We start from the raw sequence: 7,446 nt of genomic DNA on the forward strand, positions 1-7,446 counted from the left end.
TCTGCTAGTGGCTGTTGATACTGAGATAAAGAAGATACAGTTTGTACTCACACTAGAAATACTCGCGTTCCAATGAGGAAGCGAGACAAATATATCATTTCAAAATAGTGTGATAAATAACAAAACTGAAGTTTGTGCAAGAAAAAGCAATGTCGCAGAACAGGAAAGGAGTGATTTATTTGGGGGTGGGGAGTGACAGTAGAGATGTCAGAAAGTCACAGATCATGTGGGAAAGTGCTGAAACCTGTCAAATGTGACATGTGTAAAGGGAGTCTCTTTATCTCAGAGGACACTCGAGAATCCCTTTGTCCCTGGGAGGCAGAGCAGTGGGAGAGGAATTCTTTTGATCAGTAATCTTGACTACTGCATCTCATTCTGTGGCTGTTTTCTCTGTGCCTGCCCGTCCCGCGGCTGCCTGTTAGGGTGACACTAGTGAAAGCTTTACTACCATGGCCAGAGCCGGGGTCCGTTTGGAGGCTCCACTAGGCAGGAAGCTGGTGGAGGTGCAGCAAAGGCAGCATGTTCGCCCCCGCTCCGCTCTGAACAGGCCAAAAGCAGTGAGTCAGGAAAGGAAAGGCAGGTGGGTGGAGAGAGGATGCAATCCACATCTGCACCAGGCAGGGATGCTGGTTTTGAAAAGAACACCTGAGCACAGAGGCAGCTGCCCCAGTGGAGGCAGGGGTGTTCCCATCCCCTGAGTACTGGGGGCCTAAGCAGAAAGCAGCTTGATTCAAGGATTATGGGGAAGAAGAGAGGGAAAATGAATGAAAGAACATCCAGGGGTACAGTCACCCTCGGGTTCATCATAGGTTTTATATTGAAACCGGTTATTGTGTAGCAGAAAGGTGATCACACTAAAAGGAGTCTTCAGGTGGCCCCTGGTAGAGCTGGCTTCCGGCACCAGCTCACCATATGACCTTGGACAAGTCAAACCCTGCCTGAGACTCAGTTTTCCAGGCTATGCAGTGGGAAGGTTGGGTACACTTTCTTGGGTGACTTCCAACTTTAAGAGTCTATAATTACATTTTCATGTCCAAGTTCAGTAACCCTCCAATATCTAACAGTGACCGTCCCTGGCATCCTCACCATCTCCACCTGCCACTTCTCATTTAGAGCCAGCTTTGTGGCTAGATTTGGTGATCTCAGTGTCTGTATGTCTGTTTTGCACAGACCCATGTTGCTTCCTGTTTTTATTCAGGCATTAAGCCTCCATTTCCTTTCAGAGATGTAACTGGGCACCCAAGCCCCCATCATTCCCTGCCTGGGTGATTGCAGCAGTCTCCTGGCTACCCCGGATCCACTTCTGTACTCCAACACTTCCTAATCTAGCACAGCCAGAAATCTTTTGTAATATAAGTAAGATGGTGTCAATGGCCTACTTACAATAGCCTCCTAATGTGTAAAATGAAACCCAAACTTCCACATGGCCACAAGATCTTTTGCCCTCTGACCCCTAATTACCTCTGCAATCCCAGTTCCTACCCTTATCCCATATTTACTGCTTCCCAGCCATACAGACCTTTCTTCTGCTCCTTGAAAACTCCAAGCTTATTCCTACCCCAGGGCCTTTGATCTTGTTAGCCATGTCCTCTCTCCAGACCTTTGCATGGAAGGCTCATCCTCATTCAGCTCTCAGGTCATCTGTGGGACCACCCTTGACCACACTGACCAAAGCACCCTCCCCACCCAACATGTTAACCTGTAGCCCTTCACTTTGGTTTGTTTACTGCATTAATCATTATCAGACATTATCTTACTCTTTGCTTCCTGCATACTGTCAGCCTCCCACTCCCCACCCACACTCAAATGCAAGAGCTATGAGACCAGGGGTTTGTCCTATTACTGCTGGAACAGTGCATGTCTCAGAGTAGGTGCTCAGGGAATATGTGTTGGGCAAACGGAGGAGAAATGGAAGAAAGTGAGGGACAGCAGAAACAAAGTGGAAGGAGAGGGAGAAGGTGCGGGGATTTCACATTACTGACAAGGCCTAGTCCGGGATGTTCTCCTTTTCACTCTTGTGACGTAACTTAATCTTCACAGCTCCAGGGCCAGGGAATGGAGGAGAAGGACTCCACCTTCTTCTGAGTTGGAGTTGAGTCCTTTATGGCTTCCAGACTGAGTCGTTAAGCAACTTGTTGGGCAGGTCTGAGCACTAGCAGGTGTAATGTGATGTCACCCAAGTAAAGAGCCAACTTGAATCACAGGAGGAAGGAGGCAGCTTTAAAAATGGTAGAAACAGCCCCACAATGCCTTCTGTACTCACTGGATGAAGCAAGCCTTCACCACCCTCCTTCAGAGCCTGAGGCTGTAGCTTAAGACATTTTCCCTGTTTTTCATACAAATCCATCTAAGAGCACGGATTGTAGTTCTCTCTCGCTTATCTCTTTGTGAAAAACATTAGCGTTGGTGGGCTTAAATGCGTTTTGAGAGATGAGAGGCAAGAACAGAGGGGCGGACCCTGATAGACAATCTACAGGGGGGTTCGCCACCTTGGCCGCATATTACAGCCACTGGGAAGACTTTACAAATATTCATGTCCAGGCCTATTCCTAGTTTCTGATTCAATTGGTCTCGGTGAAGACCCGGTTAAAACATGTTCTGAAAGCTCTGCAGTGATTACATGGTGGAGCCAGAGCTGAGAGTGATCTAAACAGTGGGCTCAGGGAGATGCAGCTTGTTCCGAGGAACCCTCTCTCATTTGGTATTTTCTCAGTGGGATTTGCCAGGCAGTGGACAATCTCCAAAAGCCAGCGACATACATATAAGGTGTGGGCACAGACGCTGTGGGAAATGATGGCAGAGAAGTTTCTCACCCGGAGGACCTTACAAAACAAACGCGACGTGGACTGTGGTCATTAAAGTATCAAATAAATGATAGGAGTTTAGACCAGGGTTCCTCAATCTCAGCAGTACTGACATTTTGTGCAAGACAATTCTATTGAGTTGGGGGCTGCCCTGTACATCACAGGATATTTAGCAGCATTCCTGACCTCTACCCACCCACGAGGCACCGGTAGCTCCCATTCCAGTTGTGACAACCAAAAAAATGTCTTCAGCCATTACCAGCAGTCCCTTGGGGTGTAAAATGGCCCCTGGTTGAAAACGTTTGTGGTTATGGGGATCAAAGCTCCTGTGAAGAGGTGTCAGTTTAACCAAATCTTTATAGACAGGTAACACATCAATAAACAGAAAAGGAAGCAGGATAAGTATGCATTAAATTATTTAGATGTAGGCATAGTGACATTTTGGAGATATTACAGTTTTTTTCCTACTCCCCTCCCCCTCCTTTATTCCAAGTATAGAGTTAAACAGCTTTTTGCAGACCATTTAAAACCAGGGGTGGGGATGGCAGCAGGGGTTGAGGAAGAGAAAAGTGGCTAATACTAATGAAACAACCCCAAAGAAACCATTGATTTTGAAGGTTTTGAAGGCCCAAGGAGACCTTGGAAGCTTTATGATCCAGGAAGAGGAGGGGATTGAGGATACGTGTTTCAAGAGCAGTAAATGGGTGGTCCTATTCCCAGGGCAAGGAAGACTGGACCCCTTGGAATTCTGACAGGAGACTTAGATTTTTGAGGGCATCTGGGGCAGAGACCCAAATCCCTCAATGCAGTACCCTTGAGGTGACTCCACTTCCAATGGATACCTGAATGGATGCTTGTGGGAACTGGACACTCATCACCTTGACCTTAGCAGCTGGGCTGGTTTCTAAGAGTGGGAAGACTGACAGCTCAATCCCAGTTCAAGTTGCCTTCACTTCAGTTTACTGCTGAGCCACCACCAGACACATAGTACACAGAGAACACACAGGATAAAGCTACAAGAAAGTAGAAGCAGCTTCCAGGGTCCATGCAGTCTGCAAGGAATAAGGGACCCTCCAGATTAGAGAAGTAAACGAGCCATGGGCTCCGTGCCTTTTGCCACACATGCACTTTAAAGGGCCATCAACCAGAGTAGAAGGCAATTCCTTGCGGAACCTGACACTTACTTTCTGGACAACAGCCTGGATTGGGAGCCTAGGACCCCACCGTGGGGAACTAGCCACTGATTTCAACAGTGGGTACCAAGAGTGATAATGGCAATTCTAAAGCACTGAAGACCACAGAGGCCTTGCCCCCGTTTTTCTGGAAACCTTAAAGCCCAGGAAATTTGATAACTCAGGGCAATAGTAGAGCAACAGGGAGGATGATGGATCTTGAAGCCAGTGGGCACTCAGAACATAAAGATACACATTATCTCTTGTACTTGGGTAATGTAAAGTAATTCATTCTTGTTATGATAACGATTCTACGTTTAGAATTTTATCCTAATGAATGAAACGCAATTGTATGAAAAGGTTAGCTATAGGGATGTTCATTATATCACTTTTATTACAGTGAAAAACTGAAAATGATGTAGATGTTTATCAATAGAGCACCAGTTAAGTGCATTTTAGTTCATTTGTACAAAGTGGCATATAAACTATAAATGTGGCATTGTGGAAATATCTTTAATTACTATGAGGAAGTTAATATATAAGTGGAAAACAGGATAAAAACAGTACTTATTTTTGAAAAATAAAATGAAACCATCTAGACACATATGCATCAAAAAGAATCTGGAACACATATATCAAGGGATAACAGCAGGAATTCTTAGTTGGTGAAATAATATTTTATTGAATTTTCATTTTTCTGCTTGTATCTTTTTATTCTGATTTCTCCACGAATGACTATATGCAGCCTGTAAGACAAGAAAAATACATTTAAAAAATAAAAATAAACAAGAGGACAGGTATTGGAAGAAAAAGAACAAATCTCACCCAGCAGTACTTGACAATATTGAAGAAACGTGGGTTTGAAATGGATTTCATTTATCCTTGATAAATGCCCCTTTTCTTGCTCTTGTTTCCTTGGTAAACCAGCCATGTTGCTGGATTGACAATGGTTTGTTTCACCTCCTCTCAATTTACATCTTCTTTCAACTCCTGAATCTTTCCACTGAGGTTACTCTGAGCTGACTGTGGGGAAGTGTTTTCCTTAGAAAGGCTGCCTCTGTTTCTCAAGGAGGAATGCGAGTGGGAGGCACCCTCTCCAGAGCTCCAGTCCACATTGTTTTCTTTCTCTTTGGAGCACCTGGAACATTTATTTTTGTACAGTACAGTTTAGCTGGACTGCAGAGCACCTGGCATTGTTCTCTAATGGTGTGTAAGGTTTTTTTCTCAAACTGGATTAAACCTCAAATCCAGAACCCCTCTTCTACATTATTTTTTGTGTTATTATTTTTTTCCCTTATCATAATTATCATTAACATACTGTTGACTGGCTTAGGAGGAATCCCCCAGGCAGGTGGGGTTTGAGTTTTGACGAGATTTGGCTTTGAGGATTTGATGATCAAACTACAGTCAATACACCCAAGGACAAATGGAAAATATTACTCTTAATAATTACAATAGTAGTAAAAGCAGTTATAAGTATGCAAACACAGCATAATTATTTTATTCTTCCAAATAATTTTCACCGATAGTATTTCATCAATCCTCATAGAAAATCAGTGGAGTGAGTAAGGAAATGAATAGGAACTTTCTCCATTTTTACAGACGTGAGGAAAAAGTGCAGATAAATTAAGTGACTGTCCCAATGATTTACAATGGATTAGCTGCGGAACTGAGCCTACCATGCACGTTTCTGGATTTCATAACTGAAACTGTTTTCGTATCAGCACAAAGCCACACTCATGGCTGAACTTTAATGGTTTGTTTGTTTTAGGTTTTACAAGCCTATAAACAAGATTCCTCTTCTCTGTCATTTGTGAACTGAAGACCCTTTGTAATGAAGACCAATTTAAAGGTGAACAAATATTGGAATGTATCCTTTTCCATAATTCTGGACCAATGAAGAATACACACAAGGGTCACTCATTCGGTGTAATAAAAGTAACAGCATTTTTAATATCCAGAGAAGTAACCCAATAATCAGCCAAAGACCGGGCAGTCTAGAAAAATGGATGGGAGAGTGGACCCTAGACTTCATGCTGAACCAGCCTGCTTCTCCCTTGTCAGCCCATCCCTCCACTAGGCTTTGCACAGAATTGGGTCCAGGCCATGAAGCCAGCTGTAAGGGCAGAATATGCCCCAGGAGAATGGCCAGCCTGCTCACCAGGGCAGATCTACTAAGCAGGTATGATTAAGTATGTGGTGAAAGATGGGAGCAAGCTAGTTTCCTGACTTCCAAGTGCAGGAACCATTCTCATTTATGAAACATGATCCAGGATGGAACGGCCAGTCCTACCTTCTTCCTTGGGTAGAGTGAGAGATGGTAAATGTTCATTCCAGTCTTCTTTGTTTCAGAAAAACACAAAAGAAATATGGAAGTAAATAGATGTTATATGTTACTAAGAGTTAAACCCAAATCCTTACAGGAGCCCACGAGGCTGTACTGCATGGGCTCCCTGTTCTCTCTTTGACCACATTTCTTATTATCTCCTCGTCTCCTTTACTAGAGCTCCAGGCAGTTTTCCAGTCATGCCTGACTCCTGTCTCAGGGACTTTGCACTACCTGTTGCCTTTGCTTATAGGAATCTCCTCTCAGTTATCCACATGATTCAGCCCCTTGCCGACTGCGGGTCTCTGTGCCAGTATCACCTCCTCACTGAGGTCTCCCCTGTTGGCTATCTATTCTATCTAAAATCGCACCCCACCTAACACCTCCTTACTATATCTTACTCCACAGCACTTATCACCGCATTCTACTTTGATCTATTTTGAACATTGCCTGCTCCCCTCACTAACATATACACTTCACGAGAGCAGACAAAGACTTATGTCTGTTTCAGTCATTGCTGTATTCACATGGCCTCTGTCGCAGGCATTAGCGTAGTCACTCAGTCCATATCATTGAATGAGTGGATGAATAAATAAGCTATTGATATGCAATATGGGCAGATAGAGGCCCAGAGAAATGCAGTGACTTTTCTAAGGTGACTGAGAAGCTTCCTGACAGACAGGATTCATCACCCATCAGAACCCAGGTCTCCCGCTGGCTGCTTTGGTTCCTCTCCCACCATCAACTCACTGTGTCTTTCCAAAGAGGGCGTCCTGATGCTATTCACTGGCTGTGCGATTACAGATTATAGAGGGGCATATTACTTCAGCAAATTAGCACACAGACAAAGGAAGAAGAGAAGAAATTCAGTTCTGCAGCTAGAGTAGGCAACCCCTGCTGGTCGGACTTTTAGAATTTGGGTTTTCCATGCTACTCCTACATAAGAATTGCTTTTGAACTAGAACAATGTAACTTTGCATGACAATGAAAGTACAGAAACTTTCCCATCTGGTAGAGAACCTCAAAAGCTGTTTCATGAACAAAGTACAAACTCGGCAAAGTAGGGCAGGGATTCCCTACCCTTATGGCTTTTGTTTGACTTCATGGTACTCCTTGATTCCTACAGCTCTCTGTAACATTAAGG

Source organism: Hipposideros armiger, unplaced genomic scaffold (assembly GCF_001890085.2).
Source record: "Hipposideros armiger isolate ML-2016 unplaced genomic scaffold, ASM189008v1 scaffold_279, whole genome shotgun sequence".
NCBI classification, from domain to species: Eukaryota; Metazoa; Chordata; class Mammalia; order Chiroptera; family Hipposideridae; genus Hipposideros; species Hipposideros armiger.